At 38.8% G+C, this 15,385-nt stretch overlaps 1 protein-coding gene and 1 long non-coding RNA gene across 2 annotated transcripts in view; both read left to right on the top strand.

Moving 5' to 3' along the window:
- Positions 1 to 15,385, top strand: part of WWC2 (WW and C2 domain containing 2) — a 202,246-nt gene that overhangs the window by 37,430 nt on the left and 149,431 nt on the right. The gene's annotated exons all lie outside the window — the stretch shown is intronic.
- LOC135363708 (uncharacterized) overlaps positions 1 to 15,385 on the top strand; it is a 40,496-nt gene that overhangs the window by 15,105 nt on the left and 10,006 nt on the right. The window contains exon 1 of the long non-coding RNA XR_010409737.1: positions 1 to 15,385. This exon is cut by the window's left edge and continues 15,105 nt beyond it. This is a non-coding gene — a long non-coding RNA (uncharacterized LOC135363708).

The following is a 15,385-nucleotide window of genomic DNA, read 5'->3' as shown; positions in this document are numbered from 1 at the left end:
TCTGTTGATTGATGGCATATTAGGGGTGAAACACAGGGATGTCTTCCAGCCTTTCAAGCTTGAGCAGTTGGGTGGACAGTGATGTTATTTTACAAGTTGGTTGACATGAAACTTTGTAAAGGCAAGGTTGAGTTTAATTGTACACTTGTTGAATTTAAGGAATTTGTGAGATGTGCAGATGGAGATGCGAAGTTGTCATTTGACTATTGGAGTCTAGAGCTCAGAAGAGAGGATTAGTCCTAGGATATAAATTTGGGAGCTATTATTGTATAGTGATGCACAGTTACAACTATGGTAATTCACATTTTGGGAATGCTTGAGATCACCCTGATCAGTGACCTGGTCAAAATGTTGATGTGGTGGAAAGTGCTTAAAAAAGGCATGTCCTTTTAGACTTTGAGATAATGATACACAGTTGATCCTGGAACAACATGGGTTTGAACTGCGTGGGTCTGCTTACATGTAGATTTTTTACCGTATGGTACTGTCAATGTGTTTCTCTTACGATTTTCTTAACATTTTTTCTCTAGCTTGTTTTATTGTAAGAATACAGTATATAATTTTTATATATAATCTCTCTTTATGTATATATATGTGTATATAACATACTAAATATGAGTTAATTGACTTTATGTTATCGGTAAGGCTTCTGGTCAACAGTAGGCTATTAGTAGTTAAGTTTCTGGGAGTCGAGTTATGCACAGATTTTCAATTGCATGAGGCTCAGTGTTGTTCAAGGGTCAACTGTACCCAGTTCTGTAAGGTTGTTAGTAAAGTCTCCTGAATGAGTTTGTAGAGATGATTACAGTTTGTTGTTTGATAACAATTAGCACATGAATTAGAATTTAACTTTTCGTGTGCTGCTAAGAAGTTGGCTCTTTTTTTTTTTTTTTTTTAAGATTTTATTTATTTATTTGCTAGAGAGAGTGAGAGTATACAAGCACAAAGAGGGGCAGGCAGAGGGAGAAGCAGACTCCCCGCTGAGCAGGGAGCCCGACACAGGACTCGATCCCAGGACCCTGGGATCATGACCCGATCCGAAGGCAGCCTCCCAACTGAATGAGCCACCCAGGCGCCCCAAGAAGTTGGCTCTTACACAACTTCACAAAGCGTATTTATTTCAAATGCTTAACAGTTGGAATTCTGCAGTTTTTTTTCTAGCCACTCATTTACTCATGTTAACATGTGTTGAGTTCCTACCTTGTTCTGGAAGGATGTTCATATTTAGTGTTCTCTGGAGGTAGTCATTGTTCCCATTTGCTTCTTCTGCTTTGTAATCATTAATTTCAGTTACCTGAGTGTCATTAACTTCAACTGAGTTCTCTGAGTTATTTTAACAAAGTGTAGCGATGCACGTTTCCAGCAATGGTATTTCTTACCCATATTTTCTAGTAACAAAACTTCAGACCTATATGAATTGTGGTTAAAATATGAACTGTCCCATATATGTGCTTATTGCTAAATAGGGAAGTAAATACAATAGTCCTCTCAGACTTTTCTTATATAGCCACAAGTGTCTTAGTCCTGAGTTCTTTTTCCAAGAAAGAGTAGCAATGGGAGGTGGAGGACGTGGCTTGTGAGGAATTTAGCTCCTTCAAGGTGGCTACCTTAGTCAAAGAAATTTCAGAGCCATTGGCCTAGTATAATGGCTATCAACTCTGACTTAAGCAGTAACTTAAAAAAACAAAAACCAAAAACCAAATTATACATGCTTTGTCCTTACCCTAGAAAGAAACCATACCAAACCAAAAAAATTTTAGACATTGAAACCATTATGAAAAACAAAAACCACTATATAACTATGTAGGAACTATGAGTATTCTGGTAGTTAAAGTATCATAGTTTTGTAAGGAAAACAGGGTGGTAGATGCAAAGCCTAACATTTGATAGATATATTCCCTCTTTTGAGAGTCCTAACTTTCTAAAAAACCGTTTTAACCACATTAAAACTGAATTCTTTCTCACAACTCAGTAATAAGAATACCAACAACCTAGTAAGGGTCAGGCAAAAGATTTGGGCAGACTCTTGACCAAAGAAGTTATACTGATGAAAAAAAAATGCATGAAAGATGCTCAGTATCATTTGTCATTAAGCTGCAAATTAAAACCGAGTGAGATACCACTGCACAGGAGGGGCTAAAGCAAGCAAACAGCAAGCAGTTGCTAACCCCCAGCGCCGGTGACGATGTGTGACCGCTGGGACTCTCCGCCATTGCTTGTGGGGATGAGCATGGTGCACGCACTTTGGGGAGCAATGTAACCTACCTTTACCACTCAATCCCACATTCCCACTCCTAGGTTTTTATTCAAGAGAAACGAAAGCATGTGTCCATTGATGACTGAGTGGAGAAACAAACTGGCACTTCTATACCAAGATTCTACTCAATAGTAAAAAGTAACAAGCTGTTAATACAGGAAACAGCATGGATGAATCTCAAATGCATTATGCTAAATCAGTGTCTGTCAACCTTTTAAAAATTACTACACTACTCCAGCCTTTTCAGATTTTTTTCCCCCTAAGTGCCCATTTCCTTCGTGAAATTTTAATGCCACAGATACGTTTTCTATTGTGCTGGGGCCCTTTGGAGAACCTAGACCAGTGTAATATCTAAGGTTTTTGCACCTGCCAGGAACCAGTTTTTACCTCCTGGGGACAGTATTGCCCTCACTACTCCGTTGAGAATTCATGGGCTAAGTGAAGGAAGCCAAATTCATGGATTTATATGCCATTCTAGAAAAGGAAAAATTATCAAATCACAGGAAAGGTCTGTGGTTACCAGGTAGGAGGGGTCACAGAGGAGTATGAGGGAACTTTGGGAGGTGATGGAAATGTTCTGTTCCTTAATCATGGTGATGGTTGTACTGTAGGATGAATTTGTCAGAATTACTAGATTGTACCCCAAAAGGGTGAATGTTAAGGTATTTACAACCTTAATAAGCCTGCCTTTCCCAAACATAGCTTCCTGGGTTAAACCTGGAAGGGTTTTTGGGAAGTAAGAAGATTGGAAGCATCAGAGGCCAATTATTTTGGAATCTACCATCACGAAGTGTGGTCTGTATGCTGAGAGAGTCACATATGAAATCATAAATAACCCATAAAGCTTTCTGGAAACACACAGATGTGTACACACACAAACACACACACACACACAAACAATGGGAAATCCAGGGGGCAGTGAAAGAATAGTGTAAGTGGAGGTTGTCTAGGGAGTCATTGAGGGCTTGATGACCCAGACTCCTGAGGACAGGGGCTAATCTAGATAAATCAAAGTCCTAGTTTTTCCTTGAGAATTGCTAAAACCAAGTTGAGATTTAATTTGCAAAGAGAGAACAGAAGAAAAGCTGCCTTCTATTTCTTAGTTGGAAGCTGGCTTATTGTTTGTCAGTCTGACTTTGGGTAAAAGTTCCCCAGTTCCTGTGGCATCCAATGGGGGAAAAGTTTTTTACACTACATTTGCTTTTTTTTAATTTTTTTTTTTTTTTTTTACGTAAGCTCTCTGTCCAATGTGGGGCTTGAATTTATGACTCTGAGATTAAGAGTCACATACTCTACCGACTAAGCCAGTGAGGCGCCCCTACGTTTGCTTTTTTAATAGTTAAATCTGAGACTTTTCTCCCTTACTGCAATCCCCAACTGAGGTATATCAAGGTATCAAGAGGTATCTGGTATCAAGAGGAGCCTGGAGAAGCAGGGGTGGTGGAAATACAGGTTTTGCTTTTGGAATACCTTTAACAAAGGTATTTGAATTTGCACGTGTTACCAAGAAATGGAGTTTCCTCTTCCGTTAAAGTTCTTATGTATAATCATGGTATGCATCTGATTCTGAGCCAAAATGTTATATTTTTAAATGCTCTGGTAACAAATGAGCTTTTTTTCCCTCTTCTTCTTCTTCTTCTTCTTTTGAAAGCCCTTACTGAACTGTCACATATTTTGGGAAGTTTCCCAGATGGTGGTGTAAGGAAAATTCTGCTTCTTGTAATCTTCCTGCTGCAGTAGTTGGTATAGGGGTTGTAGTGAAGGTTGTTAACGACCGCAGATATTAAGGACATCACCTTACGGGCTGTATCTTAGGATATCTGAAAGTCATGAAGAAGATATTACTGACTTCATTGATCCCAGAGAGACAGGCATCTTGTCAGTACCGGTTAGTTGATATTTCCAGCGTGCCTTCCGGGATTGGAATCACTTTTTCTAGGAACACAAAGAATACAAATGAAACTGAAGAAACTCGGTCTTTTACTTAAATCACACTTCCACCTGGCCTCGTGGATCATTGGCCCCTAACCTGTTGTCTATCGCCATTACTGCAGGTCTTCTGTTAGATGTATCACTGTTGATGTTGACCTTGATTTGGCTGAAGTAGGGTCTCTCAGGTCTTTTGACTATAAAGTTACCTTTTCTTTCCCCCGGCCCATGCTGGCCTTTTGGGAACGAAATCACTATGCGTAGCCCCCACTTACAGAGCAGGGAGTTATGCTCTACCTCCTTGAACATGCAGTAGGTACATAAATTAAAGCAGTACTTTTATAAGCTGGCAATAGAAAATTTGAAACCAGAATTAAAACGGTATCATCACAAAACCTAATGTACACAAAACTATCATCTTTAAAGTGCTTAAAATGCCAGTGGAAATCAAGGTATGCCTAAATGAATGGGGAGACATATTCTTGAATTGGAATACGAAGAGTGAGGATGTCAGTTCTTCTCAAATTGTTTAAACTCAATTCCAGTATAACTCTCTACAGGATTTTTTTTTTTTTCTGGATATACACAAACTGATTCTAAAATTTATCTGAAGAGGTAAAGGAGCTAGAAAACAGAAAAGAATTTTGCGAAAGAGGAGTAAGTTTGGAGTAATCACACTATCCAATTATAAGACTTACTGTGAAGTTTTAGTAACTTTATTAGTCAGTTTTCCCCAAAGACACAACTGATAGGAGATAAGTTTAAGGAATTGGCCCACACAGTTGTAGAAGCTGGTAAGTCCAAAATAGGGTAGGCCAGTGGGCTGGAGACTACGGAAGAATTGATGTGGTAGCTTGAGTCTGAGGGGGTGGTTTGCAGACAGAATTCCCTCTTCCTCTGGGATCAGTGTTCTGTTTTGTTTTTTCTTGTAAGACCTTAACATTTAATGTTAATTTCTTCCAGAAAGTACCTTCATAGCGACATCTTGACTCAGGTTTGACCAAATATCTGGGAACTGTCACCTAGTCAAGTTGACGCATAAAATTACCCACCAGGAATTAAGACAGTGTGGTATTTGTGAAGGGTAGACATGCAGATCAGTGGGACATAATAGAGAATCCAGAGATAAACTTACACAAATGTGAGCGATTGACTTTTGAAAATGGCTCAGATGCAGTTTAATGAAAAAAGGATACTTTTTTCAACAAATGGCATTAAAACAATTGAACATCAGGGGCGCCTGGGTGGGTCAGTTTAGCATCCGACTCTTGGTTTCTGCTCATGTGATCTCAGGGTTGTGAGAATGAGCTCTGCACTGGCTGTGGAGCCTGCTTAAGAGTCTCTCCCTCTCCCTTTGCCCCCCCCCCCCGCTTGCTCTCTCTCTCAAAAAAAAAAAAAAGATAAAAAGAAAATAAACAAAACCAATTGAAAATCTGTGCAACAAAAGAAACCTCTATGTAAACTTAACATTCTATACAGAAATAAACATCCTAGATGTAAATTTAAAATATAAAATTATAAAAATTTTAGAGAAAACATCAGAGGAAATTTTCATGACCTTCTGTTAGGCAAAGAATTCTTAGACATGACACCAAATGCATTATTCACAAAAGAATGATCACTTAGACTTTATAAAATTTTTTTTTTAAGATTTTATTTATTTGAGAGAGAGAGAGACAGAGCATGAGTGAGAGGAGAGGGAGAGGGAGAAACAGGCTCCCCTTTGAGCAGAGAGCCTGATGCAGGACTGGATCCCATGACCCTGAGCTCATGACCTGAGCTGAAGGCAGACACTTAGCCGACTGAGCCACCCAGGCGCCCCTAGACTTCATCAAAATTAAACACTTTTGTGAAAGATGTTAAGACAATGAAAAACCAAGCTTCAGGAGCACTTGGCTGGGTCAGTTGGTGGAGCATGTGACTCTTGATCTCGGGGTTGTAGGCTCATGCCCCATGTTGGGTGTTGAGATTACCTAAAAATAAAGTCTTTGAAAGAAAAAAAAGAAAATCCAACCTACAGATTGGGAGAAAATATTTGCAAATCACATATCTGACTATATTCTATATAAATTATTCTCAAAATTCAACAGTTGGAAGCATAAAATCCAGTTAAAAAATGCACAAAAGAGGGCCATAGATGAGAACCCATTGAGGTAATAACATCCTCAGTGCAGAAAACCGGAGCTTTTCCTCTTTGGTCTGGAACAAGACAGGGATGTCCACTCTTTAGCACTGTTACTTAACGTAGTGCTGAAGTCCTAGCCACAGCAGTCAGACAAAAAGAAATGAAAGGCATGGCGCCTGGGTGGCTCAGTCAGTTAAGCCTCTGACTCTTGATCTCAGCTCAGGTCTTGATCTCAGGGTTGTGAGTTGAAGCCCTGTGTTGGGCTCCACACTGGGCATGGAGCCTACTTAAAAAAACAAAACAAAACAAAATGAAACGAAACAAAAGAAATAAAAGGCATCCAAACTGTCAAGGAACAAGTAGAACTTTCACTGTTTGCAGATGACATGACTATACAGAAAACCCTAAGGATTCCACCAAAAAACTGCTGGAACTGATAAACAACTTCAGTAAAGTCGCAGGATACAAAGTCAGTGTACAGAAATCTGTTACATTTCTATTTACCAATAATGAAGCAGCAGAAAGAGAAATTAAGGACTCAATCTCATTTACAATGACACCAAAACCAGCAAGGTACCTAGGAATAAACCTAACCAAAGAAGTGAAAGACCTGTACTCTGAAAACTATAAAACACTGATGAACGAAATTGAAAATGTCACAGAGAAATGGAAAGACATTCCATGGTCATGAATTGGAAGAACAAATACTGTTAAAATGTCTATACTACCCAAAGCAATCTATCAAAATACCAACAGCATTTTTCACAGATCTAGAATAAGCAATCCTAAAATTTATATGGAACCACAAAGGACCCCGAATAGCCAGTGCAACCTTGAAATAGAAAAATAAAGCTGGAGGCATCACAATTCTGGACTTCAAGTTCTATTACAAGGCTGTAGTAATCAAAACAGTATCCAAAAACTAATGATGTAATGTATGGTGATTAATATAACATAATAATAAAGAATGATAAAATTTATTTTAAAAAAGAAAAAAAAACCAATATGGTACTGGCACAAAAAATAGACACATAGATGAATGAAACAGAATAGAAAACCCAGATATGAACCTACAACTATATGGTGAATTAATCTTCGACAAAGCAAGAAAGTATATCCAATGGGAAAAAGAAAGTCTCTTTCACAAATGGTGCCGGGAAAACTGGAGAGCAACATGCAAAAGAATGAAACTGGACCACTTTCCTATACCATACACAAAAATAAATATACAGTGGATGAAAGCCCTAAGTGTGAGACCTGAAACCATGAAAATCCTAGAAGAGAACACAGGCAGCAATTTCTTTGTCATTGGCCATAGCCGCTTCTTTCTAGATATGTCTCTTGAGGCAAGGGAAATAAAAGCAAAAATAAACTGTTGGGACTTCATCAAAATAAAAAGCTTCTGAGCAGTGAAGGAAAGAATCAACAAAACTAAAAGATAACTATGGAATGGGAGAAGATATTTGCAAATAACATATCAGATAAAGGGTTAGTATCCAAAATATATAAAGAACTGATCAAACTTAACACCCCCCAAAATAAGTAAAACTTAACATGCAAAAAAATAATCCAATTAAAAATGGGCAGAAGACATGAATAGACATTTTTCCAAAGAAGACATACAAATGGCCAACGGACACATGAAAAGATACTCTGATCACCTGGGAAATGCAAATCAAAACCACAGTGAGCTATCACCTCACATCTGTCACAATGGCTAAAATCAGCAACAAGAAACAACAAGTGTTGGCAAGAATGTGGAGACGGGGGACCCTCTTGCACTGTTGGTGGGAATCCAAACTGGTGCAGCCACTGTGGAAAGCAGTATGGAGGTTCCTCAAAAAGTTAAAAACAATCTCAGCTCAGGTCTTGATCTCAGGGTCGTGAGTTCAAGCCCTGCACTGGGCTCCTTGCTGGGTGTGGAACCTACTTAAAAAAAAAAAAAAGTTAGAACTACCCTACTACCTAGCAATTGCACTACTAGGTGTTTACCCAAAGGATACAAAAATACTAATTCAAAGGGATACATGAACCTTGCTGTTTATAGCAGCATTATCCACAGTATCCAAATTATGGAAAGAGCCCAAGAGTCCATTGACTGGTGAATGGATAAAGATGTGGTGTGTGTGTGTGTGTGTGTGTGTGTGTGTGTTAAATGGAATATTACTTGGCCATAAAAAAAGAATGAAATCTTGCCATTTGCAGTGACATGGATGGAGCTAGAGAGTATAATGCTAAGTGAAATAAGGCAGAGAAAGACAAGTACCATATGATTTCACTCATACGTGGAAACAAGAAACAAAACAAGCAAAGGGGAAAAAAAGAGGCAAACCAAGTAACAGACTCTTAACTCTAGAGAACAAACTGATGGTGACCAGAGGGGAGGTTGGGGGGGGCATGGGGAATGGGTGAAATATGTAATGGGAATTGAGGAGTGCACTTGTGATGAGCTCCGGATTTGGTATGGAAGTTTTGAGTTACTATATTGAACTCCTGAAACTAATATTACACTGTGTGTTAACTAACTGGAATTTACATAAAAACTTTTAAGAATGCCCAAAAGATTTGAATAGATGTACCGCTAAAGAGAATATACAGATGGTAAATAAGCAAAGGAAAAGATGTGCCACATCATTAGCTTGTAGGGAAATGCAGATCCAAACCGCAAGGAGATACCACTGCCTGCCTAATAAAGAGGCTAAAATGAAGAAATGGTGACAACAGCAAGTGCTGATGAGGGTGTGGAGGAAGCAGGGCTCTCATGGTCGCTGATAGAATGGGGAATGGTACAGCTGTGCTGGCAAAAAAGTTGGCCGCTTTGTTACGAAGTTACATACAGACTTAACATAAGACCCAACACTCCCAATTCTTGGTATGTTTTCTAGAGAAGTAAAGACTTATATTCACCCCAGAACCGATACATGAATGTGTATGCTGCTCTGGTCATACTGGCCCCACCTAGAAACATCTCAAACGTCCTTCAGTGGGTGAGCGAATAAACAGATGGTGACACATACATACCATTGAACACTGCTCAGCAGTAAAAACGAAGGCAACAGGCATCTTACTGAGTGCAAGACTTCTGTCTCACAAGGTTGTGGACTGTAGGATTCCATTTATATGATACTCTCAGAAAGATAAATTCACAGTGATGGAGAACAAAGCAAAGTTTACCAGGGTTTGCGGGGTGGGAGGAGGACCCAGTACCTACAAAGAGGTCGAACGAGGGAGGTTTTTGGTTGTGATGGAATTGTTCTGCATTCTGATCGTGGTGGTGGCAACTCTAGTTAATACATTTGTTAAAATTCGCCGACTGTATGCTCTCCAAAATATCAGTTTTATTGTCTGTCCATGAAAAGACAGCTCATAATAAAAAGAACACATTAGGATCAGCACACAGTTAAGATAGTGTATTTATCGATGTTGGTGACTGTTACTCACGTACAGTTATTGCTCTGTAGCCTCACATTGTGTAGATGCAGCCAATGGGCATTCCGGTCTGTATCCAGGTTCTCTCTTCCAGGAACAGCGCTGCTCTAGGCATTTTGTACACGAGTCTTCAGGCACACGTGCAAGGGGAGATTCCCCAGAATATCGATGTAGGAGTGGATTTGTTGGGTCGTACAGTTGCATGTGCCAACTTTTCAAAAGAAAAATTTCTTTGTAAAGCAGTTTACACTCTCTTCGCAGTCAATGAGGTTTCCCAGTTGTATACATTCTTGGCCACACTTGAATTTGTCTGACTTCTAAAGTTTTCTCATTGGGGTGGGTTTGAACTGAGATCTCATTGTGGTTGAACATAGTTTATGTTTAGAGGCCATTTGTTTCCCTTAGAAATTTCTGGGTGCGTTTTTGTTGTTGTTGTTGCTCACCTTCCTATTTTTTTGTGAGTTTTTTTATTGATTCTTAAGAGTTCCTTATATATTTTAGAAACAAATCCTTTGAGTTATACGTGTTGCAAGTATCTTCTAGTTTGTGGCTTATTTTAGTTTCTCTTTTTTTTTTTTTTTAAAGATTTATTTATTTGAGAGAGCAAGAATGAGAGAGAGAGAGAGAGTACATGACGGGGGGAGGGTTAGAGGGAGAAGCAGGCTCCTTGCTGAGCAGGGAGCCCGATGCAGGACTCGATCCAGGGACTCCAGGATCATGACCTGAGCCGAAGGCAGTCGCTTAACCAACTGAGCTACCCAGGAGCCCCTATTTTAGTCTCTTTATGGCGTTTCTAATATAGTCAGATCCATCCATCTTCTCCTTCATGATTGTGCCTTTGTTTCTTGTTCAAGAAACCTGTATCTTGTATCCTGAAGTCATAAAGTATTCTACTGTATCATCTTTGCAAAGCATTAGGGGTTTGCCTTTCGCATATGGGTCTTCAAATCCCTAGGACTTGGTTTTTGAGTATGGGGTGTGGGGTGAGGCCAGTTTCACTTTTCCCCCTATGGGTCAACCTGTCACCACAGCATCTGCATCCAGACATCTCACTTTTCCCACTGAGGAACCTTGATACCTCTTGCCTGTCAGCTTCCATACATCGTGTCGGTCTGTGTGTCGGTCTAGTTTTGTGCAGCTGTCCAGTTCCTTTCGGCTGTTTATTCAGTTCTTTTGCCATTACCACACTGTCTTAAATACAGTTTAATAACAAATTTCCGTATTTGGTAGGAAAGATCTCCTCGATTATTTACATGAAGACAGTGATTACATTGCAAATAAGGACACTTTTGTTCTTCCTTGCTTTATCCTTAATCCTTTTTTCCCTTTTTCCTGCCTTACAGTACCAGCTAGGACTTGCAATACACTGTTGAATTGAAGTAGTAATAATGGGCATCTTTGTTTTGCTCTAAATCCTACAGGAAATGCTTTCAATGTAAACAGCTATTTTGGAGACACCTTTATCAGGTTTAGGAAGTTCCCTTCTATTCCTAGCAGGCTAAGAATGTTTTTGTGTGTTTTTTTTTTTTTTTTAAATGATGTTGAGTTTTATCAAAAGGTTTTCTGTTCTTTTTGAGATAATCAAGTGATTTTTTTTTCTGTGAATGGCACAAATTTCATTAAATGCCTTAGTTGATACTTTAATGTTAAGCCAACCTTGCATTCCTGGGATAAAACCCAAGGTTATGAATTATTACTCAGTTTAGTTTGCTAATACATTTTTTTTTCAAATTTAAAATGCTGTTATGTGGGCGCCTGGGTGGCTCAGTTGGTTGGGCGACTGCTTTCGGCTCAGGTCATGATCCTGGAGTCCCTGGATCGAGTCCCACATCGGGCTCCCTGCTCGGCGGGGAGCCTGCTTCTCCCTCTGACCCTCCCCCCTCTCATGTGCTCTCTCTCTCTCATTCTCTCTGTCTCAAAAAAAAAAAAAAAAAAAAAATCTTTAAAATGCTGTTATGTAAGATGCATTCCTATTTCAGGGATGTTATACATATATATTTTTAATGGCTAATGATGATCATAGATTGTAAAATGTATTGTGGTTTCAGAGATGTATATTTGAAAAGTTATATCTTAATGTCAATTTAATGTTCTATTGTTTTGTGTTTTATATTTGTGTTCGTAAGTGAACTTGACCTACAATTGTCCTTTCTCATTCTTTTCTTGTCAAAGTTAGGTATTAAGGCTGTGCCCCATGATAAAATGAATTGAGTAATGTGCTTACTTTTTCTATCTTGAATAGTTGATGTAATAATGTCTTTATTTTATTCCTGACTTCTTGGTTGAACAAGCCTACAAAGTCATAAAGTTGTAGCATTTTAACTCCTGATATAGTTTCTTTAATGCTTATGAAACGATTCAGGTTTTCTATTTTTTTTTTTATTTTGAAGTTTATTTATTGAAGTAATGTCTACACGTAATATGGGCTTGAACTCATGACCCTGAGATAAAGAGTCACATGCTCTTCTGACTGAGCCAGCCAGCCGCCCCTCTGTTTATTTTTGATTCAGTTCTTTTGAGTTTGCTTTTTAGGAATTTGTTCATTTCATCCGTATGTCCAAATTCATTAGCATAAATTATTCACGATAAATTCATAGTATGTGTTTGTTTCATCTATGTGGCATCCATAGTTGTGTCCTCTTCATTTGCGCTTTTGTCTGTTTGTATTTCATTCTTTTTTTTCTTTATCTTTCTCTCTTAAAGATTAGTCAGTTTCATTATTCTTCACAAAGAAATGAGTTTTGATCCCAGCATTGTTCATTCTCTTTATCACTTGCTCCCTATTGCTTTCGAATTATTTCCATACTTCTACTTTCGGTTGATTTTACTGACTTTTTAATATTTCTTAAAAGGGATGTTTAGCATATTAAATTTTGGTCTTTTCCCCTTAAAAATTGCACTTGCTAGATAATAAACCTAACTACATGGTGCTTTACTTGAATCTTGTATATTTTTACATGCAGGGTTTTCTTTATTATTGTCTTACGAATTTTGTAATTTTTAGCTGTTTTTTTCTTTTACCCATAACCATTTAGAAGTATCATTCTGAATTTTCGAACAACTAAGATTTGTTATTGATTTTGATTTCTGATATAATTGAATTGGGGTCAGAGAATGTGGACATAGAGTGCCAGTCTTTTGACTTTGTTGAAACTCGGTTTATGGCTTCTTATATTATCATTTTTGGTGAACATTACAGGTAAGCTTGGAAATAATGTGTATCCTGCAGTTTTCGCAGCGATTCTCTCACACACAAGGTTTGAGATCACTGCTTCAGAGGGACCGTGTTCAAGTGCTGCCAAAGGAGAAAGACAAAGGCCGATTTGCTTTAACTGTTATTAGTGGGACGATACTGAGTCACATGGGGTCATTAATATGAACTATTAACTTAGAACTTTTCAATGCTTTCAACAATATATTGAGATGACCACTATTTTTAGTGTGCCTATAAAAACATTCTTCTTTAATAGGCAGAATTACAGTTTTACTATTAGATAAAATGACTGAGGAGCCCTTATAGGAAAAGCACTGGAAAGAAAAAATAAATTGCTTTCTTGATTTGTGTCCACTTTTATTTTTTTTTGTTTTGTTTTGTTTTTTACTAATGTTATAGTATGACCTTGGTAATAAAAGCAACAAGCTTTACAGTTTTCATTGTAGACCAGTGATGGAATTAAGAGCCTAGCTCCCAGAGTCAGACTGCCTGACTTCCAGTCTTGTCCTCCTCTACTCAGTAGCTGTGACCTTTCTGTGCCTCAGTCTCCTGAACTGAGGATGCTGGTTGTACCCCCTGTAAAGTGTTATTTGGGGAGTAAACCTTATTAATTGTGCTCCTAATAGTAGTTGATACAATATAACATTTTCTCTACTACACACTGCTCTCAGCCTTTACCATAACGTAATTACATCCTCACAACAACCCTATGAGGGTTTTTCAGTTTAGGGAGCCTTAGAGAAAGGCATCGGGATAGCAGTGAAACCTTTCCACAGCTGCTGACTTCTGTTCCTGAAGTCGGGAAATCCTAACCCCGAGAGCTCTGTGAGGATGACAGAGGTTTGCGGGGAACTAAATGGGGAGCGTTTAACAGAGGAAGAGGAGTGGGTTTCTGAGGGACTTCAAGGCCGTTAAAGATCATTTGAGGGATGCCTGGGTGGCTCAGTCAGTTAAGCGACTGCCTTCAGCTCAGGTCATGATCTCAGGGTCCTGGGATTGAGCCCCGCATTGGGCTCCCTGCTCAGCAGGGAGTCTCCTTCTCCCTCTGCTGCTCCCCCTGCTTGTGCGTGCTCTCTCATGCTCTCTCTCTCTCTCACAAATAAATAATATCTTAAAAGAGGAAGGATCATTTGATTTCCATCCTTTACATATTAGTCAGCTTGGACTGCTGTAACAAAATATCATAGACTAGGTGGCTTAAATAATAGACATTTATTTTCTCACAGTTCTGGAGGCTGGGAGTCCAAGATCAAGGTGATGGCCAATTCGGTTTCTGGTGAGGGCTCTCTTCCTGGCTGCAGATGGCCACTTTCTCATGGTGTCCTCACACGGCCTTTCTCTCTGAGTGCTCACAGAGAGAGATTTCTCCCTCTTTCTTCTGAGACCACAAGCCGTATCAGATTAGGGCCTCATCCTTATGATCTCATTTAACCTTAACTACTAAAGATTCCCCTCTCCAAATATAGACGCATTGAGGGGTAGGACTTTCACATATGAGTTTTGGGGGAACACAATTTACTCTGTAGCATCGCACCACCACCCCAAGGAACATATAATATAGCATCTTCTAAGACTAAATATGTTTCTACTGCCTTCTAGTAAGTGTCAGGTTGTTGTTGTTGTTTTTGAAGTTATCACCAGAGTGATTAGGTTCATATTTATATCACCAAGAGGCTTATTCCAGAGTATTTGGCATTTCTGTAGGCAGAGAGGTGGTATTATTTTGCTAAAATAAGGCAGACTGTGCCCTCAGAGTATGTCTTTCTGTGTACTGGGAGATATGTGCAGTTAGGCAGATGTACAAATCTGATATCTTCATGTCTCATATTCTACATTTTTGAATAAATAGATATAGTCTAGTAGTCATTCATTTAACAAATGTGTAATTATCCTGCTGTAGGCCAGGTACTGTAGCTAGGTTTTGATAATATAGCAAAAAGTGTAATAGAACAAGGTCCTGCCTTTACTTTACGGAATATATATTATAGTAGGGGGGACACGTGCTTAAGAAGTAAATAAAGAAGTAACTTAACAAATGTCTGTGTACTGTGAAGGAAACATACAGAAAGGTGAAGTGACTGAGATTAGCAGTCTTGGAGAAAATTTGAGAAAAGTGATAGGAAAGAAAGAATGTGAGCCAAGGAACGATCTCAGAGACAAACGTTTGGACAAAGGGGCTGAAATACAAAATACAAAGGCCCACTAGTTAGAATATTCTTGGCAAGTAGTGTAAGGGTGATACCCACGGGTTCTGGGTCCCACTGCCTGGAAATGCTCAATAAATGTTAAATATTGCTGTTTCTGTAGTCATTATGGTCCAGATATAACTGCAATAAACGAAACTTTTTTTTTTTTGCCCAAATGTAGTCTTGTTGGAAGCTAAATTGTTACAGGGATCAGCTTGCCTCCCATCTCTTCTCTGAAAATCAAG

This window comes from Mirounga angustirostris, unplaced genomic scaffold (assembly GCF_029215605.1).
Source record: "Mirounga angustirostris isolate CCGP_5_RB_7025 unplaced genomic scaffold, mMirAng1.0.hap1 SCAF_2, whole genome shotgun sequence".
Taxonomy (NCBI): Eukaryota; Metazoa; Chordata; class Mammalia; order Carnivora; family Phocidae; genus Mirounga; species Mirounga angustirostris.
This window is presented reverse-complemented; position numbering and strand designations above follow the sequence as displayed.